A 25,719-nucleotide genomic window follows, 5' to 3' on the forward strand; every position below is an offset into this window, starting at 1 on the left:
CAGCATGCTCTGTTAAACTGAGTTTAGTCTGGAAATTGACTGTAACTTACAGTATGAGCTTATGTTTGACTATTGCTCCGCAATGCATGTCTTCTGTTGGATAAGCGATATGTTGCTGTAGTTGCTGCTTCTATCCTCTTTGGTTATGGAGTGCGTGTTCAAGCCTAGGGTATTATACGTTCATAAACTACCACTCCGAACACTCTCACTCTCTGTTCTCTGTGTCACGTTGAGTTTACGAAAGGAGTCCGAGGGAGAACGGGGTTTTGTCTTAGCAGCGTGGCTACAGGCGCTGATAGCAGCGAGTATGTGTGTGCACGCAAACACTATACTACTATACTATACTACTAGTGTTGTACACACATTTTCCCACTCCCTTATTTAGACTTGTGAAGGAACCTGATTAGTGGTCATTTCTTCTTATGTTATGTATTTCTCATATTTATTTTTGTGTGTCCATAATTTTCTGTCAGTATGTAGATCAGTATCAGTATTGCCATTGCTACTGTTCACACACAGCTAGCATGGCCGCAGCTTGGTCAAGCCCCTCCCCCTCCCCCCATGGCCCGCCCTCTACCCTTCCCCGCCTCCTGCTTCTCATTAGCAAAACGACGCACTGGAAAAAGCGCTGAAATGGGGCTTTCTCCCAGGAGGCTATATTTACGTGCCGAGGGTTCATTTTGAGAAAGGCTGCGGATATAACATCCGGAAGCCTCCACGAGCCCGTTTAAAGCATCAACAAACCACCATGCCATGGGACCTTTAAAGAACTACTCCAAAGGCAATCAGGAGAGCCATGTTTTAGTTACTTATTCCATTTCATACGGGAAACTGGACTTCTTTGGAGAATATAGTCGACAACCCCCTTCCTTTTCCTTTTTTTTTTAAAAAGTCTAGAGTAGGTATAGCTAATCCAGACCCACACGCCATTTCAGAAGGTGGCGGTAATGCACACCAATCGTTGCTTGCCAACCGCCAATAAAAAACAAGAAGAAGAAGAAGAAGGGAGTGAGTGGAGGCTGCTTTGTTTGGGCTTAAGCTGCATGAGTTTTCTCATCTCATCTCATTATCTCTAGCCGCTTTATCCTTTTACAGGGTCACAGGCAAGCTGGAGCCTATCCCAGCTGACTACGGGCGAAAGGCGGGGTACACCCTGGACAAGTCGCCAGGTCATCACAGGGCTGACACATAGACACAGACAACCATTCACACTCACATTCACACCTACGGTCAATTTAGAGTCACCAGTTAACCTAACCTGCATGTCTTTGGACTGTGGGGGAAACCGGAGCACCCGGAGGAAACCCACGCGGACACGGGGAGAACATGCAAACTCCACACAGAAAGGCCCTCGCCGGCCACGGGGCTTGAATCCGGACCTTCTTGCTGTGAGGCGACAGCGCTAACCACTACACCACCGTGCCGCCCTCGCATGAGTTTTATCTCCAAGTTTTTTGTATTTTATTTACACAAGAAAAGCTCATTTTGACACCTGTTTTAACGACAGAAGATTATCATATCATATATTTTTCTTTGCATTCCTTGGTGAGCACAGCGAGGTATGTTTATTTAGTCATATCTATCTGTCTATCTATGCATGAAATGTGGTTGTGTATATGATTGTTGCTTTCACATAATGAGAAGTCTGTACTCGTGGAAACTAGATGTGAAGATGTTTATTGTTTGTATGTCTGTCTTGATACAGTTTTCATGATGCTATAAGGCTAAGATGAAATGGATTAAAGTTGATGCCATTACGAATTAAAATAAAAGAAGCCTTAAGCATCTGTCGAGAGTCTCTTTGGGATCTGTAATGGAAACTTCTAATAAACACTTCAGAATGCTTAGCAGTTGTCTTTTTAGTTATTTATTATAATAGATCATATAAAACAGATAAAATAGGAAAGAAGAAACAAAATTAAAACAACACCACCTCTAGTGATGTGAGAGTGCACTCTGAGTTGTGTTTTAGTGGCTGCATTCACTTACTGCTTGCATCTTCACGTGATTGGCTCAAGATTTTCTAAGAAGCTTTGTTAAAGTGTGCACCTGGCGTGCTCTGGTATGTGCAGGCAGATGCATAGTTATGGAGAACTCGGACACCCTGCTCATCACCACCAAGGCCACAGAAAGGCAATTACAACATGGGAAAAACATCTTTCTCAGTACACTAGGCCACTTGAGCTCAACACACAGAAACACAGAGAATAGGAATGTTCATCCACTAAATTTCCCTCACATTTCCCCCCTTTTTATCCTACAGGATAATAATTGCTAAAGAAAGAAATGTACACAATTTCAGTGGTAAGAGTTCCCAGAGAGATTTGACTTAATGTGTCATTGAGTGTACAGGGGTAATGCTAAGGCTGTTTTGTAAGACATAGATGTCTTAAGTTAATGCTAGCAAGCTATATACATAGATCAGGAAACAACAGAACAGAAAAGCAACCACAAATGAGTGTGTTTTAAGCTAGGGCTAATTTCATATCAGCTGTGCTGATGTCAAACGGTGGGCTATACAGTAGTCTTCGTGTGGGTTTGGAGGCCAGTCAGGCAAGTCGTCTGGGTCTGTTTTCCCATCTGGTAACCAATATTTGTCAGCTGCCTCTGAAACACAGACATACAACATTGACAGAAAACAGGGAGCAAACATAGCATCACAATCACTAAACCTAGGACCAGTATGGTGGATGGAATCAGAGTCTTCCATCCACTAAACCAACTGTCTTCGACTCTGTGTCAGTCTGGGTTCCCTGTATCGACCACCACACGAATCATCCCATGAGCCCCAGCAGGATCAGGATGCTCAGGCCCACGACTGGACCTAGCTTATAATGATTTACCCCCTTCATTTTATGTTAACTACAACCCCGATTCCAAAAAAGTTGGGACAAAGTACAAATTGTAAATAAAAACGGAATGCAATAATTTACAAATCTCAAAAACTGATATTGTATTCACAATAGAACATAGACAACATATCAAATGTCAAAAGTGAGACATTTTGAAATTTCATGCCAAATATTGGCTCATTTGAAATTTCATGACAGCAACACATCTCAAAAAAGTTGGGACGGGGGCAATAAGAGGCTGGAAAAGTTAAAGGTACAAAAAAGGAACAGCTGGAGGACCAAACTGCAACTTATTAGGTCAATTGGCAATAGGTAATTAACATGACTGGGTATAAAAAGAGCATCTTGGAGTGGCAGTGACTCTCAGAAGTAAAGATGGGAAGAGGATCACCAATCCCCCTAATTCTGCACCGACAAATAGTGGAGCAATATCAGAAAGGAGTTCCACAGTGTAAAATTGCAAAGAGTTTGAACATATCATCATCTACAGTGCATAATATCATCAAAAGATTCAGAGAATCTGGAAGAATCTCTGTGCGTAAGGGTCAAGGCCGGAAAACCATACTGGGTGCCTGTGATCTTCGGGCCCTTAGACGGCACTGCATCACATACAGGCATGTTTCTGTATTGGAAATCACAAAATGGGCTCAGGAATATTTCCAGAGAACATTATCTGTGAACACAATTCACCGTGCCATCCACCGTTGCCAGCTAAAACTCTATAGTTCAAAGAAGAAGCCGTATCTAAACATCATCCAGAAGCGCAGACGTCTTCTCTGGGCCAAGGCTCATTTAAAATGGACTGTGGCAAAGTGGAAAACTGTTCTGTGGTCAGACGAATCAAAATTTGAAGTTCTTTATGGAAATCAGGGACGCCAGGTCATTCGGACTAAAGAGGAGGACGACCCAAGTTGTTATCAGCGCTCAGTTCAGAAGCCTGCATCTCTGATGGTATGGGGTTGCATTAGTGCGTGTGGCATGGGCAGCTTACACATCTGGAAAGACACCATCAATGCTGAAAAGTATATCCAGGTTCTAGAGCAACATATGCTCCCATCTAGACGACGTCTCTTTCAGGGAAGACCTTGCATTTTCCAACATGACAATGCCAAACCACATACTGCATCAATTACAGCATCATGGCTGCATAGAAGAAGGTTCCAGGTACTGAACTGGCCAGCCTGCAGTCCAGATCTTTCACCCATAGAAAACATTTGGCGCATCATAAAACGGAAGATACGACAAAAAAAGACCTAAGACAGTTGAGCAACTAGAATCCTACATTAGACAAGAATGGGTTAACATTCCTATCCCTAAACTTGAGCAACTTGTCTCCTCAGTCCTCAGACGTTTACAGACTGTTGTAAAGAGAAAAGGGGATGTCTCACAGTGGTAAACATGGCCTTGTCCCAACTTTTTTGAGATGTGTTGTTGTCATGAAATTTAAAATTACCTAATTTTTCTCTTTAAATGATATATTTTCTCAGTTTAAACATTTGATATGTCATCTATATTCTATTCTGAATAAAATATGGAATTTTGAAACTTCCACATCGTTGCATTCCATTTTTATTTACAATTTGTACTTTGTCCCAACTTTTTTGGAATCGGGGTTGTATGTCTCTGAGTTAACCCTTGCCCTTCTTGACATGTATTGAGGTTTTTCACCTGACGTCACAGGGTCATGTGACGCCCCGGTGTCCGCCATTTTGAAGGTCAAGCTAGCTAATGTCGACATCATCATAGCTGGTATGTTACTGTAGCAATGTTTACGTTCAGTCATTTGGATGACTGTTAAAACCTTTCAGTCTCAGGCTTTTCCTTTACTGTATTTACTAGTTTACTGTAATTATGATCCGGCAGCTATTTACACCGGATCCAGTGTAAATAACTGCCGGCGCGCGCTCCGGCTTGCTCCCCCTCAAATTAAGCAGCGCGCTCCGGCTTGCTCCCGGAGTGCTCTGGCCGAGGTTCCGGAGCGCGCTCCGGCTTGCTCCCGGAGTGCTCCAGCCGAGGTTCCGGAGCGTGCTCCGGCTTGCTCCTGGAGTGCTCCGGCCGAGGTTCCGGAGCGCGCTCCGGCTTGCTCCCAGAGTGCTCCGGCCGAGGTTCCGGAGCGCGCTCCAGCTTGCTCCCCCTCAAATTAAGCAAGCCGGAGCGCGCTCCGGCAGCTATTTACACTGGATCCGGTGTAAATAGCTGCCGGATCATAATTACAGTAAACTAGTAAATACAGTAAAGGAAAAACTTGAGACTGAAAGGTTTTAACAGTCATCCAAATGACTGAACGTAAACATTGCTACAGTAACATACCAGCTATGATGTTGTTGACATTAGCTAGTGCTAACAGCTAGTTGCTAGTACACTGTTACAACACAGACACCGACCCTAATAATACAGTTCTTGGTCATTGCCTGGTAACAGCAAATTTATAACGGGCCATGTCTCAACAGACTAAGAAGTTATTTCAATGACATTTAATAACATTTTGTTTATCCTGAGGACCGAAAGTAAATGAAAATGTGAACAAACCTTAGCTGTAATAAGATGGCGACCACCGGCTCCAGGGACGACCCGCTGATGTAGGCATGTTACCCAGCCTGACACAAAATATTTGTAGGCATCCAAACTCTTATACGCTTTCAGATCAATACCTGTGTATGGCAATGGGTTTTTAACGACATAGGTATACAGATCATGTGGGCCGAAGTCAGGTAAAGACGAGGGCTTCGTGTACTTCCGTACGTCAGTGAACAATCCTGGTGGAAGCAGGTAAACGTCGTTCTCTAAGCCTGCTAACCTCAATTTTTGCAAATACCTCTCCCTCTGCTCGCCCTGTAAATGCCCTATGTCGCTGGATAGTGAAGGTGTTTTCTGCATCTCGCTCCTTTTTCTTTTATGTTTTTCGTTTGTCGCCTTCCTCGCATTCAAACTGATTCGAGCCGTGCCGTCCAAAATGGCAGCCTCACATGACTTGGTCACGTGGGTGAAAAACCTCAGTTGGTGCTCAGAGGGCGGGCATGCCCTATCAGCCCTCGTCCCACCTCACCGGGACTTGGAGAAACTCGGGACTTCTGAAACCAATTTACTGACTAGATACTGAAATACTCTTCTCTACTGAGGGTGCAACAGCGTAACTGTGCTGCCGTGCTCAGTTCCACGGAACTTGCTCGCCACCTGGTTTGGATCAAGGTGGGAAAGCAGACATGTGGGGCACCTTCTAAATCAGGGGTCACCAAACTTTTTTCTCTGGGGGCCACATTGTCGTTCCTGACTGTGATGGGGGGCCGGGGTCAGGTCAGCTATATAACAGAATTGTATGACCCAGACAAATATGACCACCAGCAGGCCTCATTGTGTAGTAGAGATTACTAGCCTGGCACAGCCATCCCCACTACTATATCCACACTAGTATATCAACACTTGATTCCTGGCACATATTTGCTTATCTTTACTAGTGGTTTGCAAAAGTAGTAATCGAGTCTTCACACTTTGTTTTAATTTGAAATACCACAGATATTCCATTTATTTATTTTCTAATAAAAATAACATCAAAGCTGTCAAGGTAAGAAACATCTGCCTAGTTGAGGTGATTGACACTGGCAAAGGTGAGTGGAAAATTATAAATTGTAGGTAGGCCTGTTGATATTATTAATAATATTAATAATAATTGTGTGCAGCACTTAATAAAGGTAAAATAAATAGGCCTATAAAATAAATACATTTAAAAAATACAGTGAAATTATAATAATATGAGCAATAGATCAATAGATCACAGCAGTTGTGCTGTGTCCTGCACATCATTGCTCTCATCCATGGCCAAAGCAAAAAACTCGAATTCTGACGCTCTCTCATTCAGCTGGTCATACACGTTGTCCCCCAAATCTTCGGTTCGCCTGGTCATAGTACTGTAGGTGCGGAGAGACTCACCGCGTTGAGCGCATCCTTGTCGGGACACACCTCCTCGGCCAAAGCAAGCATGCATACTTTAACAAAGTCCCCATCAGTAAATGGCTTTCCATGGGTAGCTAGTAGGTGAGCTACCTTATAGCTAGCTCGGACAGCAGCTTGGTTGATCTGGGTTTGGTGAGGGAATACATTCTGTTGTGCAGCCAGTCCGCTTTTCATCCTCCGAATCCTGTCTACTCTTGTTTGCCCTCACAAACTAGCATACTCTTTGTGGCGGGTTTCGTAGTGACGACGCAGATTATATTCTTTGAAAACCAACACACTTTCTTTACATACAAGCCAAACTGCACGGTCCTTACACTGAACGAAAAAAATAATCAGTGGTCCACTGTTCTTTAAAAATTCTGCACTGTCAGCTTTTCGCTGACTGCTAGCCATTTTTCTGTCCTGAACACTGACAGTTCTCTGCACATGTGCTGCCTGTCACTGCTTGATCGCGAGCATATGACGAAAATTCAGAAAATATGAATAGTTCATTTTATAACTAAATATCAATTTTAATTGATAAAATCAACAAAATACAAGATGCAGACATGTTATTATTTGCCAAAAAGCAATTTAAAAAAAATAGGCCATGACCACTTTTGGGGATTGCCTCATAGGGCCGGTTCAAGCGGTGGGGGGTAGAGGGGCTGGGGGACCGGTCAAAGGGGGGTGGCGGGCTGGAGTCGGCCCGCGGGCCGTAGTTTGATGACCCCTGTTCTAAATGATAATCACTTACCTCTCCTCCTGAGTCTCGGGTTACCACTTGTCTCACCTTATGGTTGGGGTTCTGTGCTAAGATGTACTCAATTAACACTTCTTTCTCCTCGTTGGTGTCATTCAGATTTGTCCGCTGGGATTGTCCTCCCGGAGCTGTCACCCTGACCTCTTCATCCGTGATAAGGAGCCACAGCCTGTCTCCTAATGGGTTACACCTTCCAGTGTCCACTAATTCTTGGGTGCATGTGTGATTGATGTGATACTCGCACTGTTCCATGTAGTGATGCCTTTCTTCCTCATGAGCTTTAGTCAGCGTCTGGGTCACTTAGGCCTTCCTCTTCCTCCTGCTCAGCTGGTTCAGGAACCCTCCTGCAGTGGCTAGCGTGGATCCACGTCACACTGCCTGTGACCTTCACTTCTGTTGGGGTTGTGAGCAGGACCTGGAATGGGCCATTCCACCGTGGCTTGTTCCACTTGGTTCGTCGGAAGTCCTTCACCACGATCCAATCCCCTGGTTGTAGATCCCTCAGCGGGTTTGGGAAGTGCTTCTTTTACCTGTTTGTGGATGGATTTCAAAGCAGAGGACAACACTGCACAGTAATTCAACATTGCATCATCACACAGTGTAGTGTCCGGCAGTGTTCCTTGGGCTGGCCCTATCCCCATGTTGGGTACTCGTCCAAACAGAATTTCAAATGGGCTTAACCCATGTTTAGGCCTAGTTTGCATCCTCATTTGTGTGAGTACTACAGGGAGGACCTTTGTCCATCCTAGCCCTGTTTCTGCACAAGCTTTGCTTAGTTTATTTTTAAGGGACCCATTTTCCCTCTCTACTGCTCCTGCACTGGCAGGATGGTAGGCACAATATTGTTTCATGTCTATCCCTAGGAATGCTCCTATTTTCTTTAGGGCTGCATTAACAAAGGGCGTTCCATTGTCACTTGAGATTTTGCTAGGTCTACCCCACCTAGGAATTATATCTCTCAGGAGTGCTTTGACTACCACCTCTGAGTCTTGTTTAGCTGTGGCTTCAACCCATTTTGAAAACATGTCAGCTATTACCAGGCAATACCTTTTCCCTTCACTAGGTGTCAGTTCAGTGAAGTCCATTTGGAGATGATCAAATGGTTTGTCTGGTATTGGGTGTGCTGCTTGAGTTAGTTTGATACCTTGACCTGCATTATGTTGTGCGCATATCAAGCATTGCTTGCAAAATTTCGCAGTGTAATTTGAAAACCCCTTTGTGAACCATCTCTTTATTACTTCTGCTACCATCCCCCCTTTTAACACATGGGTGAGCCCATGTGCCAATTTTGCATAGAAAGGGAACATGTGTTTTGGTAGACAGGGACAGCCCGAGGGATAAACCCAGACCAAGTTTGCAACGATACAGCCGGCCCGTTTCCAGACTTGTCTCTCGTCCTGGGTGGCAGTGCTCTGAAGGTCCGCTAGGTGTAAACGGGGTAGAAACCTGAGGAAAAGCAAGGTTAGAGGGCGAACTGGAAACTGATGCTGTACACTTAGCTGCTGCATCCGCCTTGGCATTTCCTTGAGACACAAGATCAGTATTGTTAGTATGGGCAGCACACTTGCACACAGCAATGGCTCTAGGGAATAGAATAACATCCAACAACTCAGAGACCAGTTTATGATGTGCAATGGGAGATCCTGTGTTAGTGAGAGAATTTCTGTGTTTCCAAATGGTGCCAAAATTGTGCACAATGCCAAATGCGTACCTACTGTCCGTAAAAATATTGACAGATTGCCCTGCAGCCAATTTGCATGCCTCGATAAGGGCACAGAGCTCTGCGCCCTGCGCCGACAGGTTTGAGGACAGACACGACACCTTGAGGACCTCGTGATCTGACACTACGGTAAAACCTACTTTGTTCTTTCCCGTCTCTGGAGGCTGAACCATCCACATATCCATGTCTGGATTTTCCAAAGGGTCGCTCTTTAAGTCTGCCCTGGGGGAACAAAAATCGTTAGTGAGAGCAACATAGTCATGTGGCTCTCCATCATCCTCTGTAGGGAGATGAGAGGCAGGATTCAGAACAGTACAACGTTTCACAATGATGTTAGGCATATCAAGTATGACAGTGTTATACTTCAACCATCCCTGTGCTGACAAATGTGATGTATTTTTCTCCAACAGAAGCAGGGAGACAGCATGTGGGACCAAAGGGGTGAGGTTAGAGTACCCCACAATATTTCTGGAAGCAGTTACCACCTTTTCAGCTGCAGCAACTGCACGCAGGCAAACAGGAAGTCCAGCTGCCACTGGATCCAGCTTGCTGGAGAAGTAGGCTACAGGTCTCAATCTATCCCCGTGCTTCTGCAAAAGAACAGAGGTCATGAAACCCTTCTTTTCATCTACAGTTTGACAAATGGTTTATTGGGGTCAGGCAATCCCAGAGTGGGTGTGGTCTGCAGAGCGTTCTTTAGGGACGTCAGGCGTGCGCGGAACAACCGCAGCATTGACTGCTTGCAGATCTTGGACAAACCTCCACTCATTGAGCTGGGACGGTTTTCTTGCCTTCTCAACTGGGAAAATCGGAGTGTGCACTGGAGAGTCCTGGCAAGGGACAATTACACCTGCCTTCAGCAATGAATCAAAGACCAGTCTTATACCTGCCATTGCTTCTGGTTTGAGTAGGTACTGGGTCTGTTTAGGCCTGAAATCTGATTTGGGGGTGATCACCACTGGTTCAGCATTCTTTATTAGGCCTACATCATGTTTACCCTTTGCCCAAATGGAATTTGGAACTCCCGCCAATTTGGGGTGCACCTCTGCTGGAGTTATGCCTGTGGCAACAGAGACAAACAGGCCACTATGGTCGGGGTCCCCAGGATCCCGGTCATCAGTGGCTAATATTACACTGCGCTTAACATGCACACACATAGCATGACTTTGTTTGTAGACCACAAGCCTTTGGCAAAACAACACACTAAGGTCCTCTGTTTGGGACCATTCATTGCCATTGACTGCGCACTTCTTGACTCACTTCCCTACGTCTTTCCAATGGACGGCTCGTGGCTTTGCTAATGAGACATGGGGTATAGAATTAATGATGTCAAAGAAATCATGTTGGCAGCAGTCGACCTCAGAGTCCTCTGACATGAGGCTGTGTATAACATATTTGAGAACACTGCGATGAACATTGATGCAGTTATTCGGACAACGAGTAAAATGGACCTGCACAGCGCAATAATGTTTAGACCAATATGTAGTTTTGAGGGTCAATCTTTCACGTGCGTGGGGGTCTGCAAACCAAGTTTTTTCAAACTCTACATCTTGCCCTTGGTGAACATGTGCTGTACAATGCAAATCTTCCTCTTTCATATAATCTGTGTCAACTGATGGTGTTCGTGTGCGAGCTGTGCAAGGTGTTTGGGAGTTTGTGCAAGTTGATCTGAGCAGAGCCACCAGACATACACATACAGGGGGCTTCCAAACCCATACTGCACATTTCAGTTACTTCAATAGTTAGTCCATCTGGAGTGGACGTGAGATTTACTTCTAATTTGCACATTAAATCATGTGCTAACAAATTTGCTGGACATGTATGTGAGATGAGGAATGAGTGGGACGTAACTATTCCTCCCTCACTTTTACACAGGAGGTTGACTGAGAAAGTTTCGGTTACAGGTCCTCCTGAGATGCCCATCGGCTGAATTTAATTTGAGCTGAGTGGTGGGTCTACTGGAAGTACCCCATGTTGTATCACTGAGTGTCCTGCTCCAGACTCTTCTAAAAAGGTTAACACATGCCCACATACAGTGAGGGGCATACAAGGGAGTTTAGAGAAGGGAGTAGTTGTGTATTTTAACAAACTTAATGCAATTTCAGGTGTATCTATTTGGACTGGTGTATCGGGCATTTCTGTGTAGTCTTGATGTTGCATGCAGGTGCTGCAGCTAATATGTTTAACGTTATGTGAATGCTCCTGTTTGTGTATGTGTATCATCATCAGGTGTGTGTTACCTCCCCTGTTCTCTGTGTGGGACCCGTTCGCGGATTCCGCCCGTCAGTCTCCTTTGCTGTACTCCTCATGGAGCTTCTGCCTGCTACTGTGGAGACAATCTCGAGCCATGTGTCGCTTCCGATTGCAGTTGTAGCAGGTTGCACCTTTTATCCAGGATGGGTCACCCCAGGCCATCCTGCCTCGGCCCCTACCTCGATCTCTTCCTCCTTGTCCAGGCTGAACAGTCTGGAAAAGAGTGAGAATGGTGGCGTGTAAGTCTTGGTCTCTTTGTGCTGACCTTGTCCTCTCCTTTTCTTTCAGCAGCCTTTCTGCATGCACAGCGTACTGCTCGATCTTGGTGAGGCTGGCGGTTTCCCACAGGAGACAGAGCTGCTTTACTGACTTGGCCACTGCTGGATTCATACCATTCATGAAACTGTTCTGCAGGTGCACTTCCCAGACCTCAGGAGTGCCTTCCACTCCAGCCAGGGTCGCAGGTCTGGTCAGGCCACTGTGTTTCTCATGCATGGTGGTGAGACAGGCGAGAAACGGTGACACCACTTCTCCATCTTCTTGCTTACACATACTGATCTTAGTCATGTCTATGTTCAAGGGAAAAGCACTGTCCAGACGAGCACAGAAAGCAGTGATAGTATCTCTGTACTCACCATTGCCAGCTGCACTCCAGTCTGGTGTAGTCATTCGCTGGTCAGCTTCCGGCCAATCTTTGGAAACTTTGTTCCAATCTATACCCATCTTGATCATGAGTAGGCGGTGAAGTTCATGGGTGGTTGGTCGGAATTTCCTGCAAAATACAGTATCTACAGCTCATTACCAAATCTCTTTCCTCCTACCATACCTCTCTCACATTGGGAAGAGAAGCCATGCTTTCCTTCATGTCAGCTGTCGTCCAGGGTCTGTGGACTAGAAGCACACCGTCAGCTCCAGCCACTTCCACCACTGGAAGATGAAGAACTTCAGACTTTAGGTTATGGCCTTGTGGACCCACTGGTGAGCATGTGGTCAGGTCCAGGAGGGTGTCTCTTCCGTCGCCATATTCAAGACCGGATCTTTTGTGTGATGGAGAAGCGAGGGGAGGTGCTGACGCTGGAGGTGGCTGGTAGGCTGGGAGATATTCCAGAGGCTCAGTTTTTTTTTCTTTGTCTCGACTTCTCCCCCTTTCTGTGGGTGAGGCGCTTGTGGGAGTGATGCTCCGCCTTTCTGAGGAGGCAGTGTGTGTCAGGGTAGACTCCAGGTCAGGGTCCATCTGAAATTTCAAACACTGAGAAGAGGGTGAGAGCCCTGCCTGTCGTTTCTCTCTTTTGTACTCTCTCTTAAGTGTTTCTTCTTTCCATGCAGAAAACGCCCTCCAGTCCACTAAGAACTTAACATTATCTGCAGACTCTTCCGTTTCAACTTTTCTTCTAACTGTTCTATCTGCCTGGGACTAAAACTGCCCTTCTCAGGGAATCCTAAGTCCTTTTACCCATATATCAAACTGTGCCAAATAATCCTCGCCATACGAGGTTTTCATAAACTGGATGTTTGGGCTGTCATAGGAACAGCCAATTCTTATTATAGCACATGTAGCTTCAGGCTTACTTGCTTTTTCCTTTTCTTTCCCTAACTTACTGTTTCTGTTCCTCATTGTACACTGTTATATCAGCAGATTATGACAACAATGGCTGAGTTTTTATCAGGATCACAAGAAGAACAAATTGGACTATGTCCAAAAATGCGACACAATAATCCTTTAGGTATGTTCTTATTAGTAAACAATTTATCTGACATTTGCCTTAAACTAAAGTAGGTATCATTTAGCACAACAACCTCAAAGACAACTCACGCATGTGTACAAAATCTGTTTCTCTGTTTCAGAATTTGGAGGAGGACAGTACTCTGTTAATTCATCAATATTTTGCGTGCACATCGGTGTGTCTTTGCGTTTTCATGATCGAACCTCTCTATCCTGTTCCTACGACAGGCCAGTTGTTCACACAGAACAAAGGGAGCAAGATTCAATTCTTTCCAGTTACGAATCGCTGAACGTGAATCCGTCGAAACACGCACCTGTACTTCCCCTCCTCAAGTAGGCGAGCAGTTACCTAGTCATCACTTAGGTGGATAATTCTCTTACACAACCCAATAAACAACTTGCGGTTTATTGTCTCAAAATTGTTTTATCCATTGTCTGTAAACATATTGATGGTACCACAGCTTAGCAGTCCTCCTGGGCTCGGACAAACTTCTGTCTCTCTTATATCAGTCTTCCTTGACTGGGACAGTCTCTGTCCATCTCTTATCAGTCTTTAAATACTGTTTCCACTAATTTCTTTACACAAGAATGCAAAGTTATCACTTACTGGTTCGGTGAGCCCTGATGGTCTGGTCTCTCATCCGAGTTCTCAGCTCCGCACTGTAGCCTTGGAAGTGTTCCGTTGTCCGAGGATCAGACGTGTAGGGCCCACCTAGGGACGCCAAATTGTAATGGAAACTTCTAATAAACACTTCAGAACGCTTAGCAGTTGTCTTTTCAGTTATTTATTATAATAGATCATATAAAACAGATACAGGTAGTCATCGACTTACGACCGATCGACTTTACAACCATCTGGTTATGACTAGCAAGTGTTTCCCAGCTGAGCATACGACAGTTTCCGCCCCAGCTCCCGGCAGCGCCTCTCACCACGTACAGCAATTTCCGCTCCAGGCACATGCACAGTCTCTCTCACGCACTCCATCATACAGTTTCCACCCCAGCTCCTGGTTTATGAAACGAGCAAATGCTCCCGGCCAGCATGAGCGCTGCAACAGCTGATGATGATGTAGACAACTCACAGCCAAGCACCAGTGATGCCAGCGGTCACTAAATTTTGTATTTTGCTATGTTTTACATTTGTATTTTGGTATGTTTCAAACTAAAATGTTTTCTATTTTTCACACCTGTATTTCATATTTTTTGTTTTGCACGTATTAAATGAATTGTGCTGTACGCAGTGTAGTATGCAGTGTCTGACTTAAACCAAATAATGAGCCAAGGTAATGAAATAAGAAAATGTTGATAAAATAAGACTAAGATGATTATAATATCATTACACATCACAATATACTTACGTTCATTTAACATAGGCCGACTTATGACCACATTGGTTTACAGCCTTGTTTACATTAGTGATTACCTGCATGGTGTAGAATAATAATCAAAAGCAGCTTAAGTTGTTGGATAAACTGACGTTAGCTTTGGCTAGTAGCACTAGCTGCTAGCTTGCTACAGTATGCAGCTAAAGTTTTATAGACCCTTTTTCTGTTTGTACACAAAGATCGGCTTAGAACAAACACATTTGTTTTGCCAAGCAAGCTAATGGGCAAATCTAATAAAACTTTAGCTGCATAGCAAGCTAGCAGCTAGTGCTACTAGCCAAAGCTAACGTCAGTTTATCCAACAACTTAAGCTGCTTTTGATTATTATTCTACACCATGCAGGTAATCACTAATGTAAACAAGGCTTCCAGTAAAATCAGTAGATAGATAACCTTACCTGATATAAAGTGGGCCCTACAGACACGAGCATTTTTTATGTCCTCATTCCAGTCCACACGTTTAATTGCCTGCAGCCACAGCTGCCGTCTGTTGCTCTGAAATGGGCGTGATCCTTTAGGAATCCTATAAAACTTTAGTCCACCGGTGGAATAGCGATTCGTACAACCGTATACGCAACAACCAGACATGTTGATGCTGAGAACAGTATATATCCACGTTTAAATGATTTGACAAGTAGGCTAGTCTGTCCCAGAATCAATTGGGAAGCTTACTGCTTCTGTTGCCAGGGTGCGTGCGCAACTGTTTGATCATGTGATGCTGAAAAAGGGTCTATACACATGACTTTATTCCTGTTGACAAGTCCTGCATACCTATTAGAGCTACAGCTTTGCAGTGGTCTCATCTTAAACATCTTGCAAATAAGTTGCCATCACTTCAAGACTGCGATGTGGGACTGCTAATCGGATATGACTGTCCTTCAGCTTTGGTGCCCCTTGAGATCATCATTGGTCATGAAAATGAACCATTTGCACAGAAGACCGAGCTGGGATGGAGTATCATAGGAGCAGTGAATCCCCATCTGGATAGACAAGGAAGCCAAAGGTTTGTGCACAGAGTTGGAGTAAAGGAAATTGTTGTTCCATCCACTGTAGACATCCTGAGAGTTCTTGAGTCAGACTTCAACTAGAGAAATTCTGAGGGCAAACTTGTCTCCCAAGATGATGTGCGCTTTATTCAGCTTCTTAGTAAAACCATTTGACAAAGAGCAGATGGCCATTTAGAGATGCCCCTTCCGTTTAAAGGCCAAAGTCCTCCCTCACTGCCAAATAATAAGAAACTGGCCACAATTTGCCTTCAGCATTTGAAGAGAAAGTTAAAAGCTAATCAGCAGTTCCATGATCATTATAAAGCCTTTATGGAAGATGTGATCAACAATGGTGATGCAGAGCCAGTTCCAGAGGCAGCAGTTGAAGAGGTCCTTTGGTATATACCTCACCATGGTGTATATCATCCTAAGAAATCTGGCAAGCTAAGAGTTGTCTTTGATTGTTCAGCTAAATTTCGTGGCATCTCTTTAAATGATTCTTTACTGACAGGCCCTGACCTGATTAATTCACTGGTGGGAGTTTTCTGCCATTTCAGAAAAGAGGCAGTAGCCATCATCTGTGATATCGAAAGAATGTTCCATCAATTCTTTGTCACATCTGAGAACCGCAGGTTATTTGAGGTTTCTTTGGTGGGAGCATGGAGACCTTGATCGTGAGCCCAAAGAATATCAGATGGCTGTTCACCTTTTTGGTGCCGCGTCTTCTCCAGGGTGCGCCAACTTCGGCTTGAAGTATTTGGCACAGCAATACAAGTTACTCTATCCTTCTGCAGCAACCTTTGTGGCAAACAGTTTCTATGTTGACGATGGGCTAGTGAGCGTTCCTTCCATCAAAGAAGCCTCTCAGTTGATAGTTGAAGCACAAGAGTTATGTAAAAGAGGAGGCTTACGGCTCCAAAAATTCAACTTGAATCAAAAAAGTTCTTAGTTGTGTGGAACCATCCGAAAGAGCGGCAAGTGTTGAAAGCCTTGACCTCAATCAAGAGTCAGCCTCAGTGGAACATGCATTGGGCATTCAGTGGCTAATCGAAAGTGACCTGTTTCAGTTTTAATGTAAACTTGAAAGACAAGCCTGACACCCGCTGTGGCATTCTTTCAGTCATAGCCTCCTTGTATGATCCACTGGGGTTTGTGGCCCCATTCATTGAGTGGAAAATGTGTTCTTCAGGAGCTGTGTCGTAGGAGCATTGAATGGGACGATCCACTTCCTGATGACTTGCGTCCACGGTGGGAGGAGTGAAAAACGAGTCTCGAAGGGCTGGGAGAGGTTTCAATCTCCAGATGTTACTGTCCACCACACTTTGGCAAGAATGTGAGTGTTGAATTGCACCACTTTTCGGACGCTAGTAGTGTGGGATATGGTGCATGCTCTTACCTTCGATACAAGAATGACCAAAATAAAGTCCATTGCAGCCTCGTCATGGCTAAGGCTAGAGTTGCACCATCAAAGGTCACAAGTATTCCCTGCTTAGAACTTTCAGCTGCTGTGATTGCAGCCCGACTGAGTGTTCTGATGAAATCAGAGTTGATCATGAAGATTGATAGTTCTTCTGGACAGATTCTCAAGTTACCATGGCATACATCAGTAATGAAGCCCAGAGGTTTCACGTGTTTGTAGCAAATCGTGTCCAGCTGATAAGGGAGAATACCAACTCAAGCCAGTGGCATTATGTTGACACAGCAGAAAACCTGGCCGATCACGCCTCTAGGGGGCTTTGTGCATTAGAGATTCTGTCAACCAACTGGCTATCAGGTCCCAAGTTCTTGTAGAGGGAAGAAATTCAACTTGAACCCTGTCCATTAAATGACCTCTTGGTTGGGGACCCAGAGGTTAAGGCAGTTCAAGCATTTGCATCAAGTGTGAGTGAGTGCACAGATATGCTTGATCGCCTGTCGAGATTTTCATCCTGGACAACACTCCTTAAGGTCGTGACAAGAACTAAGACTATGTGTTCTGAACAAAAGTGTCTCCCAGATGTTGTGACTGTGAGAGTGCGAGTGTGCAGCCAAAGTTCTAATAAGGCTTGTCCAACAGCAGTCATTTAGCCAAGAGATAAAGACACTCAAAATGGGACAAAGTCTTCCAAGTTCCAGTTCTCTCTTCAGTTCTTGATTCAATCTTGAGTGAGGGCATACTTCGCATTGGTGGAAGATTGAAACATACAGTACAGCTTTCAGTCAAGAATTTCAGCATCTGTCTATATTGCCCAATGATGGTCATGTCACTCAGCTTATTCTATCTCACTATCATTCTCAAGTATGCCATCAGGGCAGAAGTCAAACTCAAATGGAGCTTAGAGCAAATGGATTCTGGATCCTTGGTTGTAGCAAGTTGGTTTCTAAGCTCATACATAAGTGCGTACAATGTCGGAGACTGAGGTGTCCTGTTGAACAGTGGATGGCTGAGCTCCCTAAAGAGTGTGTTGAGGAATCTGCTCCTTTCACAAACTGTGGAATGGATTGCTTTGGACCATTTCTCATTAAAAGAAGTCGCAAGGAACATAAGAGGTATGGCCTGATATTTACTTGCCTTAACTCTCATTCTGTGCATATAGAAATGCTAGATCTATCTACGGATTCATTCATCAACGCTCTTAGGTGCTTCATCAGTCTAAGAGGAGCTGTGCACCAGCTTTACTGTGATCAAGGCAGGAATTTCATAGGAGCCAAGAACGAATTAAAATAAACACCCAGTGTGACTACCAGGCCTTGGAAAACTTTCTGGCTGAGCAACAGTGTGAATTTGTGTTTAATGCCCCATCAGCAAGCCATGCTGGTGGTGTTTGGGAGTGTCAGATATGCACGATTCGAAATGTCCTAAATCAGTGATACTCACTATTTTTTTCCACAAAAGCCACATTGTCTTGTCTCGTCTTCTTCCGCTTTATCCGGAACCGGGTCATGGAGGCAGCAGTCTGAGCATGGAAGCCCAGACTTCCCTTTCCCCAGACACCTCGGCCAGCTCCTCGGGAAGAACACTGAGGCGTTCCCAGGCCAGCCAAGAGACATAGTCCCTCCAGCGTGTCCTGGGTCTTCCCCGGGGCCTCCTCCCAGGGGGACATGCCTGGAACACCTCCCCAGGGAGGCGTCCAGGAGGCATCCGAAAAAGATGCCCGAGCCACCTCAGCTGATTCCTCTCGATGTGGAGGAGCAGCGGCTCTACTCTGAGCTCCTCCCGAGTGACTGTGCTTCTCACCCTATTTCTAAGGGAGCACCCAGCCACCCTGTGAAGAAAACTCATTTTGGCCGCTTGTATCCACGATCTTGTTCTTTCGGTAATTACCCAAAGCTCATGACCATAGGTGAGAGTTGGAACATAGATCGACTGGTAAATTGAGAGCTTCGCCTTTTGGCTCAGCTCCTTCACCACAACGGACCGGTAAAGCGACCGCATCACTGTGGAGGCTGCATCGATCCGCCTGTCGATCTCATGTTCCATCCTTCCCTCACTTGTGAACAAGATCCCGAGATACTTAAACTCCTCCACTTGAGGCAGGACTTCTCCACCAACCTGGAGAGGGCAAGCCACCCTTTTCCGGTCGAGAACCATGGCCTCAGACTTGGAGGTGCTGATTCTCATCCCAGCCGCTTCACACTCGACTGCAAACTGCTCCAGTGCATGCTGAAGGTCCTGGTTTGAAGAAGCCAACAGGACAACATCATCCGCAAAAAGCAGAGATGAAATCCTGTGGTTCCCAAACAGGATTCCTTCCGGTCCCTGGCTGCGCCTAGAAATTCTGTCCATAAAAATTATGAACAGAACCGGTGACAAAGGGCAGCCCTGCTGGAGTCCAACATGCACTGGGAACAGGTCTGACTTACTGCTGGCAATGCGAACCAGACTACTGCTCCGTTTGTACAGGGACCGGACAGCCCTTAGCAAAGAGCCCCGAACCCCATACTCCCGAAGCACCCCCCACAGAATACCACGGGGGACACAGTCGAATGTCTTCTCCAGATCCACAAAGCACATGTGGACTGGTTGGGCAAACTCCCATGAACCCTCGAGCACCCTATGAAGGGTATAGAACTGGTCCAGTGTTCCACGACCAGGACGAAAACCGCATTGTTCCTCCTGGATCCGAGGTTCGACTATTGGTCGAATTCTCCTCTCCAGTACCCTGGAGTAAACCTTCCCCAGGAGGCTGAGAAGTGTGATTCCCCTATAATTGGAGCACACTCTCCGGTCCCCTTTCTTCAAAAGAGGGACCACCACCCCAGTCTGCCACTCCAGAGGTACTGGCCCTGACCGCCACACGATGTTGCAGAGGTGTGTCAACCAAGACAGCCCCACAACATCCAGAGACTTGAGATACTCAGGGCGGATCTCATCCACCCCCGGTGCCTTGCCACCGAGGAGCTTGCAAACCACCTCAGTGACTTCGGCCTGGGTAATGGACGAGTCCACCTCTGAGTCATCAGCCTCAGTCTCCTCAATGGAAGACATGACGGTGGGATTGAGGAGATCCTCAAAGTATTCTTTCCACCACCTGACAATGTCCCCAGTCGAGGTCAACAGCTCCCCACCTGCACTGTAAACAGTGTTGGCAGAGTACTGCTTCCTCCTCCTGAGGCGCCGGATGGTTTGCCAGAATTTCTTCGAGGCCGACCGATAGTCCTTCTCCATGGCCTCCCCGAACTCCTCCCAGTTCCGAGTTTTTGCCTCCGCAAGTGCCCGAGCTGCAGCACGCCTGGCCTGCCAATACCCGTCAGCTGCCTCAGGAGTCCCGGAGGTCAACATGGCCCAATAGGACTCCTTCTTCAGCTTGACGGCATCCCTTACTTCTGGTGTCCACCACCGGGTTCGGGGATTGCCGCCACGACAGGCACGGGAGACCTTGCGGCCACAGCTCTGAACAGCTGCATCCACAATGGAGGTAGAGAACATGGTCCACTCAGACTCAATGTCCCCCGCCTCCCTCGGAAGCTGGGAAAAGCTCTCCTGGAAGTGGGAGTTAAAGACCTCCCCAACAGAGTGCTTGGCCAGACGTTCCCAGCAGACCCTCACCATATGTTTGGGCCTGCCAGGTCTGTCCAGCTTCCTCCTCCGCCAGCGGATCCAACTCACCACCAGGTGGTGATCAGTTGACAGCCCAGCCCCTCTCTTCACCCGAGTGTCCAAGATATACAGTAGGGCTGGAGATCAGATGAAATGACAACAAAGTCTATCATCGACCTCTGACCTAAGGTGTCCTGGTGCCACGTGCACTTATGGACACCCCTATGCTCGAACATGGTGTTTGTTATGGACAAACCGTGACTAGCACAGAAGTCCAATAACAAAACACCACTCGGGTTCAGATCGGGGAGGCCGTTCCTCCCAACCACGCCCCTCCAGGTGTCACCATCATCGCCCACATGAGCATTGAAGTCCCCCAGTAGCACAATGGAGTCCCCAGTCTGAGCACCCCTCAGTACCTCTCCCAGGGACTCCAAGAAGGCTGGATACTCTATACTGCTCTTCGGCCCGTAGACACAAACAACAGCAAGAGCCCTCTCCCCAATCCGAAGGCGCGGAGAGGTGACCCTCTCGTTCACTGGGGTAAACTCCAACACATGGTGGCTGAGCTGGGGAGCTATAAGCAAGCCCACACCAGCCCACTGCCGCTCACCATGGGCAACTCCAGAGAAGTGGAGAGTCCAGCCCATCTCGAGGAGCTGGGTTCCAGAGCCCAAGCTGTGCATGGAGGTGAGCCCGACTATCTCTAGCCGGTACCTCTCAACCTCCCACACAAGCTCAGGCTCTTTCCCCCCCAGCGAAGTGACATTCCATGTCCCAACAGCTAGCTGCTGTGTCCGGGGATCAGGTCATCGAGGCCCCTGCCTTCGACTGCTACCCAATCCACACTGCACCAGTCCCCTACTGCTACCTCTGTGGGTGGTGAACCCACAGGAGGTCGGGCCCACGTCACCTCTTCAGGCTAAGCCCGGCTGGGCCCCATGGGCAAAGGACCCAGGCCAGACCCATGGGCAAAGGCCACCAAGCACTCGCATACGAGCCCCAACCCCAGGCCTGGCTCCAGGGTGGGGCCCCGGCTGCGCCATACCGGGCGATGTCACGGTCCTTGATGGTTTCTCCATAAGGGTTTTGGTGAACTGCTCTTGGTCTGGCCTGTTACCTAGGACCTGTCTGCCTTGGGAAACCCTGACAGAGGCATAATGCCCCCGACAACATACAGTGGTGCTTGAAAGTTTGTGAACCCTTTAGAATTTTCTATATTTCTGCATAAATATGACCTAAAACATCATCAGATTTTCACACAAGCCCTAAAAGTAGATAAAGAGAACCCAGTTAAACAAATGATACAAAAATATGATACTTGGTCATTTATTTATTGAGGAAAATGATCCAATATTACATATCTGTGAGTGGCAAAAGTATGTGAACCTTTGCGTTTAGTATCTGGTGTGACCCCCTTGTGCAGCAATAACTGCAACTAAACATTTCTGGTAACTGTTGATCAGTCCTGCACACCGGCTTGGAGGAATTTTAGCCCATTCCTCCATACAGAACAGCTTCAGCTCTGGGATGTTGGTGGGTTTCCTCCCATGAACTGCTCGCTTCAGGTCCTTCCACAACATTTCGATTGGATTAAGGTCAGGACTTTGACTTGGCCATTCCAAAACATTAACTTTATTCTTCTTTAACCATTCTTTGGGAGAACAACTTGTGTGCTTAGGGTTGTTGTCTTGCTGCATGACCCACCTTCTCTTGAGATTCAGTTCATGGACAGATGTCCTGACATTTTCCTTTAGAATTCACTGGTATAATTCAGAATTCATTCTTCCACCGATGATGGCAAGCCATCCTGGCCCAGATGCAGCAAAACAGGCCAAAACCATGATGCTACCACCACCATGTTTCATAGATGGGATAAGGTTCTTATGCTGGGATGCAGTGTTTTCCTTTCTCTGAACATAACGCTTCTCATTTAAACCATAAAGTTCTATTTTGGTCTCATCCATCCACAAAACATTTTTCCAGTAGCCTTCTGGCTTGTCCGTGTGATCTTCAGCAAACTGCAGACGAGCAGCGATGTTCTTTTTGGAGAGCAGTGGCTTTCTTCTTGCAACCCTGCCATGCACACCATTGTTGTTCAGTGTTCTCCTGATGGTGGACTCATGAACATTAACATTAGCCAATGTGAGAGAGGGCTTCAGTTGTTTAGAAGTTACCCTGGGGTCCTTTGTGACCTCGCTGACTATTACACACCTTGCTCTTGGAGTGATCTTTGTTGGTCGACCACTCCTGGTCCTGTTACTCCTGGTAACAATGGTCTTGAATTTCCTCCATTTGTACACAATCTGTCTGACTGTGGATTGGTGGAGTCCAAACTCTTTAGAGATGGTTTTGTAACCTTTTCCAGCCTGATGAGCATCAACAACACTTTTTCTGAGGTCCTCAGAAATCTCCTTTGTTCGTGCCATGATACACTTCCACAAATGTGTTGTGAAGATCAGACTTTGATAGATCCCTGTTCTTTAAATAAAACAGGGTGCCCACTCACACCTGATTGTCATCCCATTGATTGAAAACACCTGACTCTAATTTCACCTTCAAATTAACTGCTAATCCTAGAGGTTCACATACTTTTGCCACTCACAGATATGTAATATTGGATCATTTTCCTCAATAAATAAATGACCAAGTATAATATTTTTGTCTCATTTGTTTAACTGGGTTCTCTTTATCTACTTTTAGGACTTGTGTGAAAATCTGATGATATTTTAGGTCATATTTATGCAGAAATATAGAAAATTCTAAAGGGTTCACAAACTTTCAAGCAACACTGTAGCTCCTAGGATCCTTCAAGCACACAAACCCCTCCACCACAATAAGGTGGCAGTTCTAGAAGGGGGAAAAAAGCCACAGTGGCAGAGCAAAATCAAAGGAAGATTATATATTTATCTTTTATTCAAATTTATATAAATTGGGTACCAAGACCACCAGGCTGCTCCACTCACTGTGGGACTCCTCGATGATGCCCTTTTTGAGCATGTCCTCGAGTTCTTCCCGAACCACTTTTTTCTTGTGTTTGGGTAGCCTGTAAGAGCGGCTACGCACTACCACCCCGGGGGTGTCTCAGTGTGGTGCTCTATGAGGTCGGTGCGGCCGGGCAGGGGCGAGAATATGTCCGAAAACTTGGTCTGCAACTGGGCAACCTCCGCAAGTTGGGTCGGGGAGGGGTGGTCTCCACAGGGGACCGGAGAGGTACGCGATGCCAATGCTCCCTTTTGAACCTCCAGCCCCAGCTCTGCCTTCTCCGGAACCACCAACACCAATACCACGGGGACCTCCTCATTCCAGAGTTTGAGCAGATTGAGGTGGTAAATCTGTAGCGCCCCACCCCTGTCCATCCGCCTCACCTCATAGTCGACATCCCCGACTCGCCGTGTGACCTCAAAGGGTCCTTGCCACCTGGCGATCAATTTGGAGCTCGATGTGGGCAACAGTATGAGTACTTTATCTCCCGGTGCGAACTCCCTAAGGCGCGTACCCCTGTCATACAGGCGGGTTTGCCGTTCTTGGGCCTGCCGCAAATTCTCCTGGGTTAGGTGTGTGAGTGTGTGGAGTTTTGCGCGCAGGTCAATAACGTATTGAATTTCGTTTTTACTTGGTGAAGGTCCCTCCTCCCAATTTTCTCGCAGCACATCTAGAATGCTGCGCGGCTTATGCCCATATAACAATTCAAACGGGGAGAACCCCGTGGAGGCTTGGGGGACCTCTTGCACTGCAAATAACAAGGGTTCGAGCCATTTATCCCAATTACATGCATCCTCACTTACGAATTTTTTAATTATATTCTTGAGGGTGCAATTGAACCGTTCAACTAAAACGTCCATTTGTGGGTGATACACGCTGGTGCGGATCGGCTTAATACCTAATAACCCATACAGTTCGTTCAGTGTGCGTGACATAAACAAGGTGCCTTGGTCAGTCAGAATCTCTTTCGGGATTCCAACTCGGGAGATGACACGGAAGAGCGCTTCCGCAATGCTGCGTGCTGAGATATTGCGAAGAGGCACTGCTTCCGGGTATCACGTTGCATCGTCCACCAGAACTAAAATAAAGCGGTACCCTCGTGTTGACCGATCTAATGGCCCAATGAGATCCATCCCAATTCTTTTGAACGGGGTCTCGATTAATGGGAGAGGGCGCAAAGGCGCTTTTGGAATGGCCACTGGATTTACTAACTGGCATTCGCGGCACGCCGTACACCACCTACAGACATCGCCGTGAATCCCTGGCCAGTAGAACCGGGCCATTAGTCGGGCTAGTGTTTTATCCTGCTCTAAGTGTCCAGCCATGGGATTAAAGTGAGCCGCCTGGAATACCAGTTCCCGGCGGATCTTTGGAATCAAAAGCTGTGTGACTTGCTCTTTAGTCTGAGTGTCCTGCGTCACTCGGTATAATCTATCCTTCATAATAGAAAAATAGGGGAAGGACGGGGTGGCGTTTGGCTGGAGCGTTTGACCATTGATTACTCTCACTTGGTCAAACGCATGCTGCAGAGTCTCGTCTCATAATTGCTTTAACAGGAAATCCCCAAGGGATTCCCCAAGAGACGGAGGAGGAGCCTGCAGCTCCTCACTCTGACGCGGAGATGACATAGACGGCTCTGTGACAGCTGCTCCCGCCAAGGCGACACCGGGACCTCCCCCTGCTAAACTACGGCAGGACCCACTCTTCACTAAATGACTCATTAACTCCCCGAATCCCGGCCAATCAGTCCCCAAAATTATTGAGTGGGTGAGGCAAGGATTAATCGCCGCCTTTACTCTAAATTTTTCCCCTCGGAAAAAAATGTGGACCGACACTAAAGGGTAGCTGTGAACATCCCCGTGCACACACAACACCTTCACCCCCTGTGCTCCCCCCAATGCCTCGTCTTGCACCAGGCTTTGGTGAATTGAGGTCTGATTACAGCCAGAGTCCACCAATGCCTGATATGTATCCCCTTGGATACTCACCGGTATGCGATATGCTCTGGCCTGATCGAGGGAGGCTCCTGGCGCGTTGGGGATCCGAACCACCACGCCCACTTCCATTGCCGAGCACTGCTGTTGGAGGTGGCTCGGCTCCCCG

Source organism: Neoarius graeffei, chromosome 15 (assembly GCF_027579695.1).
Source record: "Neoarius graeffei isolate fNeoGra1 chromosome 15, fNeoGra1.pri, whole genome shotgun sequence".
Classification (NCBI taxonomy): Eukaryota; Metazoa; Chordata; class Actinopteri; order Siluriformes; family Ariidae; genus Neoarius; species Neoarius graeffei.